Genomic DNA, 14479 nt, shown 5'->3' on the forward strand with positions numbered 1-14479 from the left:
AATATATATTGCATAGAACTTAAATGGGGTTTTAAATATAATATTATTAAATCTCATCAAAAATATATTAGTGTTAAGAAAATACAAATATAATTCCTTATGAATATAAAACAAACAATGTAATAATAGATTCTTACTTATAGAAAATATGTATAGATATAAATTATTTATTTATAATTTTATTGGGGCCATATATTTACATAGAATTTTCTTAAAAAAATATATCTTATTATTTTATCGATTTGTGTCAAATTTTGAACCGGCCAAAGTTGAAAGAAACGAAATTTATAAATTTATAGAGATTATAAATTTATAGAGTATTAATTTATAGAGGTTCTACTGTATCTTCATGTCACCATAATGGACACAAAACAATGAAATTATTGACCAAAATGAAACAAAAGAAACAATAAAATTATGATAGTTTCTGATTAAATCACAACTTAATTGAAAACATTTTAATATTAACAGAAAAATAAAAGTCAAAAATTACAATGTTAACATTACAACAGAGTCACATCAGTCTGTAAATGTTTGCTGTAAAAAAAAATGTTAACATTACCATGAAAAATTTGAATTATATTTGGCATACGCTTGAATTTATCTCTTGTTAAATAAGAAATAACCACAAAGCTGAGTTTCATTTATGTTAACAGATTTTTTTTTGAACTGAGGCTTTTTAAATGATTTTTAGATACCATAGTTTTAAATATGAAAATGTGTTTACCTTTCTCCACAAAAACAACTTTTCAGGCTGAGACAAACTCGAGTAATGATAGTTATTTTGTGAACAAAACTCTGATTTCCACTCTTTTGTGAAAATTAATCTGCAAAAAGTTCACTATGAAAAAAAATCTTCTACTTGAATGCAGAAAAAAAATCATAGAGAAGTATTAAGAAAAAGAGAAGAATAACTTCTTTTTGACAAAAAGAAGCATAACTCTTAGTCATTGCCACGCTCAAAATCAGATAAAACTAAAAAAAAAAAAACTATTGAGAAGAAGAAGACAAAAAGAAAATATGGAGAAAGATAAAAAAAAATAGTTGATCGAATGCAACATAGGAGAAGGAGCAGTTGATATTGGGAGTCATTGATCTTATACATTATTGAACGTGTGCATGAGTCATGTTGATAGTTTGAGAAAATATAGGAACTTGTGTTTTTCTACGGTTATAAAAAGATTTGAAACGCATAGAACGTCCTTTATTCATTTTTAGGTTTTAAATTTTTATTTTTAAAATTGCAAACCAATTGCACATGTCAAAATTTGATTGGGAAGGTGACTATTCTTTAGTATATAAATGATATATATATATATATATATATATATATATATATATATATATGTTTTACATGATTAGTGGTTTATATTTTAGACATTAACCATATATTTAAATGTTTATATGATTTTCAAACACATAATTTTATAATATACATGATGTAATGTAATATATGATAGTTTAGGTTTCATTATTCTTTCATGGAAAAAAATATGCCGCTTAAAATAATATATGTTATTAGATACTTTGGATCTCCAAATTCAATATTTTAATATTATCAACCAGAAATTCTGCGATAAATATGTTAGATTTTCTAAGTTTTTTTTAATTTTTTACTGTCTAAATCAATATTTATCGAATACATTTAAATTAAAATTGATGGTACATTCCCACTAAATTGGGTAGATTGCCTAAATTGTTTTGACTTAATCTGAAAACATGCCACTTTTGCCAAGTCACTTTTTAGGATATATCAAATTAGAATGTTTTATTTAAAAAGAGAGAAAGAAATAACAATCCATTATGTGATAAGTTTTTCCATAAATTATTTAAAACATATGGACCACGATCATTCTTGCTCGTATTATCTACTATTTGAACATAATGAACCAGTTTTTCCCTCTATTTAAATTGCATATGGTCGTATACTCACATTCCGAAGCATTGCCTTCTCACTTGTTTGGCTTTCAATATCGTTAATACTGATCTACATAAATATAAGAATGATACTAAAGACCATTGAAAATTACAACAGTGGTAAACATAAAGCTGAAAATAGGACAATTCTAAAGGATGGTCACAACAATATGATCATATTAACAGCAATATATTGGATGGTAAGAGTACTCAATTAATAATCAATTGCCTTCTCAATTGTTTGGTCCTCAATGTAGTTTACATTCATTTTCATTATATAACAAACACATAAGTATATTAATGATATAATAAAGATATTAAAATAAAACATATTGGTAACTAGTACTATAAATATTGCATCTCTACTCACATCATGCTTTGAAGTTTGAAAGACTTTAACATATTGATTGTCAAACCGGTTTTAAACAGCTTAACATTGTTGAAGCTAATAGATGTTAGGTCTGGGACGGATCGGGTATCCGAGCAATTTTAAGGTATCCGGGTCAGGATCCTTATCCGGCGGATCCATAATTTTACTATCATTATCCAGATCCAGGATTCTCGATATCCGGGTGTCGGATATCCTTTTAAAAATTTTAATATCCGATGGATATTCGGATCCGGATTTGGATCCTTAAAATAAATAAAAAATGATATTAATATATATAAAAATATTATAAAAATTTAAAAATAAAAAATATATAATGTTTTTAATTATTTCTATGTATAATATTACAAAATTTACATATACTATTATAAAAATAGAAATATATTAAATAACGTTAGTTTTTATATATAGATATTACTATTTCTGAAATAGTTATTAATAAAACTTACGGGTCCTGATATCCGGACTAAAAATCAAGATATCCGGATCCGGATCCGGCTTTGACGGATCCAACATTTTACTATCCGGATCCGGATTCAGTCCCTCTGGATATCCGAATTTTTGGATCGGATCCGGATCGAATTTCAGATCGAATCCGGATCTCGGATAAAAGTCCCAGGCCTAGTTGATGTCATGGCTACGGATCTTTTTCTGCTTTAGACGATGTGTGTTGTGTTAATTTTAGGTTAATGTGATATAAGACGTCCAGGTTGGTAGAAAACATATCTTTGATGAACTCTAGTCACTCTACTATTTGCATATTTAATTATTTTTTCTAACAATTAGGATTTGTACTATAAACTTATTTTTATTATGCGTGGAGGATAAATAATTAGGATTTGCAATATATATTTTAATCTAATAAAGATATTCATATCCCATAAAATGGTAGAAGTTATTATATAGTTCCTGTATTTAGTGGATAGCAAGTCTTTTGAAAGTTAAGTACAAATATCGTGTAATTAATGATTAATTTTATTGTACACAAGTTATTTCTAGGAATATCTTATAGATATTAAGGAATGCCCTATATTTTCTGAATGCAAATTTTATATATTAAAGAGCTTCATGTGAATGTTAACCAATCTCGATGGTTAAAAATAAAAAATAAATTAAAAATGTAGGAGTTGGTTTCCATGCTAAATAATCGGTTATATTTTTGTAATTAATAATAGATGATTATATAAAATTAATAGTTAGAATTGTAACTATTAAGGTGAAAGAATGGCTATTTTTAAAAGTATTTCAATTTTAATAAGATAAATAGTTATTAATCGAGTCGCATGAAATTGTAATTATTAAGATGAAAGAAGAGTTATTTTTAAAATGTATTTCAACTTTAATAAGATAGATGACACCAACAATTACAAATAGTTAGACTACTTACAAAATATATTTGGAAAGCACGTATTATAGTTTAGCATCAAAACATATTTCAAAAAGAGAAATTCTTTAGGATAAACCTAAAAATTTTTTTTGTCATAAATATAGACTTTAAAAATAAAAATGACCAAAATAGACTTAAATATTTTATCAAAAGAAGTAAATATACACTTATACTCCTAGGGTTAATTAATCTAGATATTAGGATTTAGAGTTAAGGGGTGAGGTTTAGGGTTTAAGGTTTAGAGTTTAGAGTTTAGAATTTAGGATCTAGGGGTTAGGGTTTAGAATTTAAGATTTAGGGTTTCAAGTTGAGGAGTGGGGTTTTGGGGATAGGATTTCAAATTTTAAAAATTAAAAAAATTTAAAATTTTCAAAATAAAAAATTCTAGTTTGGTCATTTTAGTTTTTGGAGTTTATTTTGTGATAAAAACTTAATCTATTTGAGAGAATTGCCCTTAAAAAAATAATAGATAATTTACTAAATGTTCCTATTTAAATAAAAAGAGTTAAGATGATATATAATTCGAACATATTAGAAAATCAAGATCACAATCATGCATAACAAACAAGGACCAGTAGTGAACTAAAATGCAAGATCAATTGAACAATCTTAACTACTCACAATGATTCAAAAAATTTCAAGCTTCATCAACTGTGCCAGTAGGACTAGGAGACAAAGGGATAGGCTGTAACAATTATAGAATGTAACACAGTAATCATCAGGCATATGAGAATTGTGAACTTGTCATTTCATATGTTTAGAAATGGTCACAGAGAATTTAGAGTATTAAAATAAAACCTAAACATTCAAGATTCAAGAAAACTATTACCAGAAGCGGCAAGATTTTATCCTTCGTTAATCTCTGAATCCACAAAAAAAAAAAAAAGCAAGCAACAAAAGTAACAATCTAAACACAACTAATGTTCTGATACCAGAGGATAAAATATACGTTTTCATGAATGGTTATATTATCAATCAGTTTCTAGAACCCTACAAACACTTTTTTTTTTCTTTTGTAACACCGAATGCTACAGATACTAAATCACAGATAGTTACTAATGATATGAAAATAGTTCTTTAAAATAAGTATATCACTTGATGTTTTCAAGGATTAACAAGGAATAAGTTTCTACATTCTCACAGAATACTAAACCAATGACAGAAATGTTGCCAAGAGTTAGAGACCATGAGAAATTTCCAATCATTGTTATTGTAAAACCTAAAAACTCAAGTCAACATATACAATTTATAGAATCTAACACAGTAATCATTTAGCCTCCTATGCAGAGTTGTGGAGAAATCATTTCACATGTTTACAATGATCACCGAGGGTAAGAGTATAACACAAAACAGAAACATTCAAGATTCAAAGAAACTACGACCACATTCTGCAGGAATCTCTCATACGTTGATCTAGAAGCGACTTCATAGAAATAAGTTACATTATAATACATACAAGAACCAAACTAATTTTGAATAATAACTTTTTCTGATCAACATACAGAATACTAACGCAGTTTAGAAGGATCACTGAGAGTAGGAGAGGCATAACAAAAAACAGATAAATTCAAAATTCAAAGAAACTACTCACACAATCTATAGGAATTTCACCGGTTAATCTACAAGAGACCTAAAACATACCCAGTTCATAAAAGAGAGACCTTAAAATACATAAAAGCACCAAACTAAAGATATGCTAACACCGTTTAGAATTTTCACTGAGGCTTAAGAGCATACCACAAAATAGAAACATTCATCAAGATTCAAAAACAGAACTACTACAACAACCGATGGAATCTCTCACCTATCTTGATCTACCAGAGTCCAAGATACATAGATTTCATAAAAGGAGAGACCTTATAATACAAAATAGCACCAATATAAAGAGATTCTAACACGTTTAGAATGACCGTGAGGATTAAATGCATGACACAAATCAAAAACATTCAAGATTCAAAGAAACTACAACCACAGTTTGCAGGAGTCTCTCAACTTTAGGATGATCTACAAGAAACTCTTAAGATACATCAATTTCATAAAAATAAAAGCCTTAAGCACCAAACTAAAGAGAACAGAGAGAGATTACACTTTAAACACAGTATAATGTTCCAATATGAAAAAAGAATCTACTTTCTCATCAATGGATATGTTAACAATCAGTTCTAGAATCTCATGAATGCTAGATCAATGAGAGAAACATTGTCAAAGATAAATTATTTTAAAAAAAAAATTAAAACAGAGCTTTCCAATTCCTTTACATTTACGCATATATCACTTAACTAGTTTGTATTCATATGTAACAATATCATTTTGTAAGATAAAAAGTGAAGAAAAGCATATACCTGGGTAAATCCTTGGCGTCAATGAAGATATGAACAGTTTGTGAAGAACGCACCTAAACAAATGTAATTAGTCTTTGCTTCATATCAGTCTCTCCTGCTTGTGATTTTCATAAATTGAATGTATCGACTAAGTAACAAACAAGTTTGAAAAGCACATACCTGGTTAAAGAAATCTGATACACTTGAAATCATCTCTGAGTTTTCTGAAGCCCATACAAAACCTGAGGAAATCATAACTATTTAGTCTTTTCGTTCAAAAAAGAGTTACCTTGTGAGTTATTACCCTGTAAGTAGTAACTATGACATAAGTCTTTGTATATGGACTACCTAAGCCGTACATAGTGAGGTGAGGAATCAATTTTTGGTTCATAGTCTATGTCTTAAGACTGCATTTAAGCTGTTGGTCGTTTTTACTATCCAACAAGCCAAAAAAGTGATTCAAATTTTTGGCGCATAGTGTCTTACGACATGGTTTAAACTGTTGGTCGTTTTTACCATCCAAACAAGCTAAAAACCGATTTGGTTTAGTCTCTATCTTGAAATTGGTTTAAGTTGTTGGTCGTTTTTACCATCCAACAAGCCAAAAACTTGGTGTGTAGTCTTTTTCTAAATGCTTTGACAAGGCTTGACTTTAGTAAGGAGTCTGTTTTTGCTCTTTGTTTTAAACTGATCTTTTTGGTCGTTCTTTATCAAATGATTTTTAAGCCTTGTGGTTGATGTGAAGAATTAGTTTTCGGGTACATAGTCTCTGTCTCAAGACTTCTTTAAGCTGCTGGTCATGAGGAGCAATATTGTCTAAGGTTTCTTCGTAAGCCGTTGGTTGTAGCTGTCCAGACTTCATAAGCCGTGGGTAGCAATATATTGTCTAGACTCTTGTAAAGCCTCATGTAGTAAAGCCGTATGAATCTTTGTCTAAACTTTTATAAGCCGTGGGTACTTAATGAATCCAACCTTTTATAAGCCGTGGGTAGCAATATATTGTCTAGACTTCATAAGCCGTGGGTAGCAATATATTGTCTAGACTCTTCTAAAGCCTCATGTAGTAAATCCGTATGAATCTTTGTCTAAACTTTTTATAAGCCGTGGGTACTTAATGAATCCAACCTTTTATAAGCCGTGGGTTGCTATTAATGTTTTTTCAACTCATAGTCTTTGCCTTGAACTTTTTCTGAGAAGTTGGTCGTTCTTCCATCGAACATAAGTTTTCCAAGCCGTGGGTACTGGTAAAGCGTGTTCACTCAGTATTTGTCTAAAGACTTTCTTGCAAAGTCGTGGGTACAAATGTGATGAAAGACGTTTTCATTCACAGTCTAAGTCTTTTTTGGCAAGCCGTGGGTACTAATGTGACGAAGACGAATTCAAGCACAGTCTTTGTGTAAGAACCTTTTTGAAAGCCGTGGGTACAAATGTGATGAACACATATTCAATCACAGTCGTTGTCAAAAGACTTTCTTGCAAGCCGTGGATACTACTAATGTGATGAAAACAGTCTCTGTCTAAAGACTTGTTTGTAAGCCGTGGGTTTACTTCTCATGACTTGTGATCGTTATTACACGCAACGGGATTCGGGACTAATGTGATGAAAAACTCATTTGCTTCATAAAGACTTCGTTTGAATACTTCTCTCAAGCAATGAATCCGTTTTCAGTTACCATCCAACTAGCCTTTGTTTGTCTAGAGGATCTTTTAAAGTTGTGGTCGTTTGATCCCATGCAACACATTCAGTCTTAAGACTTTTTTTTCCGAAGCCGTGGGTAGTAATGTGATGAAGACGTTTTCAATCACAGTCTTTTATGTCTGAAGACCTTTCTTGCAAGCCGTAGGTACAAATGTGATGAATAATTTTCCAATCACATTCTTTTATGTCTGAAGACCTTTCTTGGAAGCCGTGGATACTAACGCAATGTACATTTACAATCACAGTCTGTCTAAAAACTTGTTTTTCTTTAAGCCTTTGGTACTAAATTTTGTTACACTTTTCATCCTCAAACATCCTTTGCATCATAGAGCTGTGAGTAAGCAAAGGATCTGGTTTAGATTTAGATCTTTGTCTAAAATTTTATTAAGCCGTGAGTCGCGTGTAAGCAATGAATCCGGTTTCGATTCAAGAGTCTAACCAACTCATAAAGCCGTAGGTAGTAAAGCAATAAAGACTTTTTTGTTAGCCTTGGGTACTAGTGTGATGAAGGCGTATTCAATCACAGTCTCTGCCTGAAGACCTTTTTTGCCAAGCCGTGGGTACAAATGTGATGAATATGTTTTCAATCACAGTCTTTGTCTAAAGACCCTTTTTGGCAAGCCTTTTGTGTTAATACTTTTCATAAGCCGTGGGTACAGATGCGATGAAGATATTTTAATCACAGTCTCTGTCTAAAGACCTTTTTTGCAAACCCGTGTGTTCAAATGCGCTGAAAACGTTTATAATCACAGGCTTTGTCTAAAGACCTTTTGCAAGACATGGGGTACTAATTTTATGATTCACAGTCCTTGTCTCAGGATTTTCTTGCAAGCCGAGGGTACTCACGTAGTGAATATGTTTTTTCAATCACAGTCTCTGTCTAAAGACTTGTTTTTAAGCCGTGGGTACTAAATTTTGTCACATTTTGCATCCTCAAACATAGAGCTGTGGGTAAGTAATGGATCTGGTTGAGATGTAATCTTTGTCTGAAGACTTCTCTCAAACCGTACATACCAAGATTGTCTAAATCCCCTTAATAAAGCCGCAAGTAGCAAGATTTTCCAATCACTTCGTGTAACTTGTGATCGTTATTTCACGCAATGGCACTCGGGACAATTAGTTTTCATGACTTGTGATCGTTATTTCCATTCAACAAGTTCAAAACCGATTCATATCCTTTGTGTTAATGAATCCTTCCAACGATCTCATAGCCTTAGAGATAGTCATTTTCTGTCTAAAGACATTTTGTAAGCTGATGGTTGTTTTTGTAAAGCCGTGGGTACTAAAGTATATTTTAGTTTACCATGCCCAAATGTCTCTTGCTTAGACATGCACTACCAACCAATAGTGTTTTAGAGCCATTGGGACGATCTCGTAGCATTTGTCTAAATTTTTTTTGCAAAGCTGTTGGTCTTTTATAAGTCGTGGGTAGTAATGTAATGAATACATTTTCATCACAGTCTTTGTCAAAAGACATTCTTGCAAGCCGTGGGTAAAGACTTTTTTTAAGCCTCTGTTTAAAGACTTTTAACGCCTTTGGTAGTTTGTCTAAAGACCTTTTTTGGCAAGCCGTGGGTACTAATGTGATGAAAACATATTCAATCACAGTCTTTGTTAAAAGACTTTCTTGTGCAAGCCGTGTGTACTAATGTGATGAAGACGTTTTCAATCACAGTCTCTGTCTAAAGACTTCTTTTTAAGCCGCTGGTACTAAAACCCCTTAGTAAAGCTGTGGGTAGCAAGATTTTCCAATCACATTTGAGTAACTTGTGATGGTTATTTCACGCAACGGGACTCGGGACAATTAGTATTTATGACTTGTGATCGTTATATCCATTCAACAAGTTCAAAACCAATTCATAGCCTTTTGTCAAGACTGTGATTGTTAAGCAGTGGGTAAAGACCTTTTTTAAGCCTCTGTCTAAAGACTTCTTTTTAAGCCGTTGGTACTAAACGGTCTTTGTCTAAAGACCTTTTTTGGCAAGCCGTGGGTACTAATGTGATGAAAACATATTCAATCACAGTCTTTGTCAAAAGACTTTCTTGCAAGCCGTGTGTACTAATGTGATGAAGGCGTTTTCAATCACAGTCTCTGTCTAAAGGCTTCTTTTTAAGCCGTTGGTACTAAACTTTGTCACCCTTTATCCATCCCTCATTTCATTGCCTTAGGCATAGTCATTTTCTGTCAAAAGACTATTTTTAAGCCGACGGTTGTTTTTGTAAAGCCGTGGGTACTAAAGTGTGTTTTACTTTCTATCCCCAAACATCTCCATGCACTACCAACCATTAGTTTCTAGGGTCATGGTTTAAATTTCCTCTGGGTCTAAGCTTCACGCAACAGGGACTCGGGACAATGTCTCCAAATAAGATTTTGGCAGAACACTATTAGATTAGTGCCTACCTATGATCTTTTTGGAGTTTTATACAACTTAAACAAAAGTAGGAATCGGCAGTAAAAAGACATAAAGCAGTAAAAGAACTTACATGTCTTAGGTTGCTACTTCTTTAGCCGTTCAACTCAGAGACTCACACTTATCTTCAATCTGTAAAAAAAAAAAACAGAGAGAGGCTAAAGTGATCTGTAATTCTCCAATATATAAGAACTCGGCACAAGAAAGAAACATATGTATATATAAGCATCACTTTGTATAACCAATTTCAAGTCAAAGATACAGATAAACATCCATAACAAAATATCAAGTAGCCCAGACCTAAAGCACGATCAAGTTCTAAGTAAAACTAGAAATCAAAATATCATTGTTCTCATGTCAATTGCTAAAATACATAGAATCATCTTAACGCAAATTTTCGTCTATGATTCTCAAAGATTAGGAGAACAAAAACAATTTGCGTAGACAGAGACGTTACCTCAACGATGATTCCATACGGATTCAAGCGCTTTCCAGGATCACTACAACAATAAATGAATGAACAATTAAGGAAATTTGAAACCCTAGAACAAAATCGCAAAACCCAATCGATCGCATCAACGGAACCCAACAAAACAGATTCACGATCGATCAAGAGAAATCGAAGAGAAAGAACGTACTCTTTCAAGAATCGTGAACTTCTCTGCTTCTTTGAAAAGGAGTTATCTCCAGAAAGAAACTTTTGGGAGAAAACCCTAAGAGAAGTGAAAGAACAGAGTAATCATCTCCTTCTGATACATACGCTTTTATATATGTATCGTTGCATCTTTAAACATCAACGGATACATTTTTAAACGGACGGTGCTTATTCCTCCACGTGGTATGTTTATAGTGCACCTTCCTCAAGGTTTTGTTGATCCTGCTGATTAAACGGATTTCAATGTAGACTTAACAGACTTTTAAACTAGGCCCAATAAAACACATTTATTAAATTTTCTTTATGCTATCAGGTTGAATACGTGCAATCGTAAAGTGTACACCCACCAATTTTATCTAAAATATTTTAATTTATCTTAACTATTTGATATTTAATCTTAAAACTAAAAAAAATTCTGAATCTTTTATTTGAATAATTCAAAAACCAGATCTGAGTTGGAACAAATTTTATCGAATATTAGCCAATTCGCAATATTATTACCCAATCAAACCAAAAACTGAAATAAGAATCAAATTTCATAAATAACCGAACAGTTTTATATATCTACAACCGAAAAATCGAAAACCAAACCGATTATGCCTAGTCCTACGGATCTCCCTGCCATAAAATGTACATTTACTTACAGAAGAAAAATTGGATTTATCTTTAAAATCCTTAGACCAGAAAATATATGACAATTAGTTCCAAACACTCTTCAGACCATCATCAAAACACGAAGAGAAAGACCAAATCTTTGTGCTAGGATCAAATCAACCTGAATCATTTAATGATTCGAACTTAGAAAAACTTTATACCATACTGATTTCTTTAAGGCGGGCAAAAGATTACTCTCTTGTGAGAGAAAGATGTAATTATAACTAATAAAGCGGGAAATGTTTGTAAGATAATTCTATTAAAGATGCTTTAAGAGTTTGAAGGGAAAAGTAACCAACGATCAAAGGCAATAGTCTCCTGCCTTACAGTCACTTATCTTCGACCCAGGGACGGAACTAGTTGGGGAGTGGGTTGGGCAGTTGACCTCCATGATTATTTTAATTAGTGTAATATTGTACTAAGTGGTAACATGCGCCCTGCGTAGGATGAATGAAATAAAATAGATTAAAACTTTTAATTTATAGATATTAGAAAGTTAAAAATCATAGTAACAAATATTGTATATTATATAATGAAAAACTGAACGAAACTGTGCATGTAAGTTTATATAAAGTAAGCTTCAACTTTTAAAAAAACTTGTGTAATTGAAGTATATTTTGTAGAAGTAAACATATAAGAATAAGCAAAGACTAATATAAACAATTGTTTTTATTTTTAAAAATACTTAATTTTAATGATATATGAGATTATTTTGATGTAAGTGTTGGCCACCTAAACATATATAAACATAGTATTAGTAATAATAAACCTTAATATAATATTTCTCACAATTAAACATAGTATTAGTTAACCAAATCATTAATTGTTGAAAATAATATGGTCAACTTTCTTAATGTACATGAAACATATACAAAAAAATGAGAAAAAATATATATATTTTCTCACAATTAAACATATAATAAAGAATAGAGAAAATCATACAAGCCTAAATAAGCACATGATTGTCTCAAGTGTTACTGACCCACAATTTAAGTTCTTTTAATTTTAGTGACATCACCCAAAACAAATAAAAAATTAAGGAAAGGAAACTTAGGTTTGAATAAACTTTATCATAGTCCAAAATTTAAAGAAAATAAACTTAGTGTTGAAAAAGATTATAGTAGTTTCGATGTCTAGTCCAACTTTTATGTGGAGAATAAATTTTATAAATTAAATGAATAAGATAAGGAAACTTAGGTTTGAATACCGAATATGATTGAATTATAAATGATTTGTTACATTAATACTCTATATTGACTTTTCAGTCAAACCAAAAAGATTGCACATCATGTTTTATGATTTCAATAATTTCCTTTTTTGTTAGAGCAGTTATCCAAAAAAATCAAGGGACCCCGAATATCAATTCATTAAAAAATATAGTAACTACCATACCAATTTTGATCTTTTCAAAAAAAAAAAAAACCAACGATGGATAATCAGTGCGATATGTTTGTATGTAAAATATGTAACAATATGAAGATCTAGTCACGCAAATTTAATGTAAAAATATCCTCTGTTGCAAAAAGTATGTATAAATCAACGATGGATAATCCGTTAAATCACTTATATAGAAAAATCCTCATGTATTCGTAATAACTTTGACGTGGTGAAACCGTATTCAAATAACAACGATGCAATATCCGTTAAATCCCTTATATAGAAAACTCATCTTTTCACGCCAATTTTGTTTCCATTATCACGCTAACATTGCCATTGACAATAATTCATTTGATTCCGTGATTGACAATTCAAATTTGAATCATATATTGTGGAAAAAATCGAAATGGTAATGTATTAAATTGTGTTGTCTTGAATCTAAAGTATCATAAAATGATCGTCGATTACAATTGCATTGATAATTATGGAAACAATAAACATGGTTAACATGCAATAGAGGAGATTTGAAAATATTATTAGCTTTTAACAATATAATATATTTCCAAGTTTTATGTCATTTAAAAAAAAAGTGTACGTATATATCTATAAGATTTTGCCATTCTGTAATAATTCTTGAATATTGCGATTGTGATTGGTATCTTTATCTAATACGGAGAAGAGTTGCAGCAACATATATATAAGTAGATATGTAGATACATACGTACACAACGGATTTTATGTAGTCTAACTATGTAGAAAGGCATTAATAATATTGAAGTCGGGCTATATAACGAAATCGATCATTATGAAGAATCTCAGGTTATGGCAATAAAATCTCTGTGTATTTAAATTTGTCGTTTCTAATTAAAGCGTAGCAAGCAAGGTGCGGATTTAATTTTTTTGTTACTCAATAAGCTTATAGTATATACCCAATTTTTAATGTAATGAGCAATGACAAATTTTGTAATTAGTCTAGCTAAGAAAGGGTTTTTGAATATATGAAGTGAGAGAACTTGTGGTGCTGACACGTAGGAAATGACACACATGTAATAAACACATGAATTAAATGTTAGTTTTATATAATGCTCCTCAAATAATAAAAAAGGATATCATTTTAATAGTGGTCCTGATGAAAATTTGAATTTGTAAATATATTACTAGTGTTTTATAGTTTTGCCCCGAGTAAATTTTTTTCTTAGATCTGCCACTGTTCAAAACCATGGTTTTCCATCATATTATACGTCATGTTATGAATTAGTTTCTAAAATATTCACTGGTTGGTGGTATACTGATATACTAGGTTAAGACAGCGCTTTGCGCGGGATAAATGTTATATAAATTAGTTTTATGTATTATATGTTCTTTTACATATTATTAAATAATACATATATATTGATAATTAAAAACTTAGAAAATATTACGTATATGATTAAATTGGTGCAAACACATAAATAAATTTTATTAATTCAAATAAACAGTTTTTCTATTTTATATGATATAAAACTAAGTTTTAATGATATTAACTTAGTACATAATATTTTATACTCATTGTCTTTTGATCATTTGTATTTTCTGTTACAAAAATTTTGAATCAACGATAACAATTTGTTTTTGTGGGATTTTAAATAGTTTTAGTCAATTATAATTTTAAAAACATTATGAAAAGTTTT

At 30.6% G+C, this 14479-nt stretch overlaps 1 long non-coding RNA gene across 1 annotated transcript; it reads right to left on the reverse strand.

Moving 5' to 3' along the window:
- Window positions 1-1787: 1787 nt before the first annotated feature.
- On the reverse strand, window positions 1788-14181 carry LOC106422054. The gene is made up of 6 exons (XR_001284324.3): window positions 10762-14181; window positions 10581-10623; window positions 10197-10255; window positions 6194-6255; window positions 6035-6087; window positions 1788-1987 (listed from the first exon to the last, which is right to left on the reverse strand). It is a non-coding gene; the product is annotated as an uncharacterized LOC106422054 (long non-coding RNA).
- Between the last annotated feature and the right edge of the window lie 298 nt (window positions 14182-14479).

The sequence above is a fragment of the Brassica napus genome, chromosome A9, assembly GCF_020379485.1.
Source record: "Brassica napus cultivar Da-Ae chromosome A9, Da-Ae, whole genome shotgun sequence".
Taxonomy (NCBI): domain Eukaryota; kingdom Viridiplantae; phylum Streptophyta; class Magnoliopsida; order Brassicales; family Brassicaceae; genus Brassica; species Brassica napus.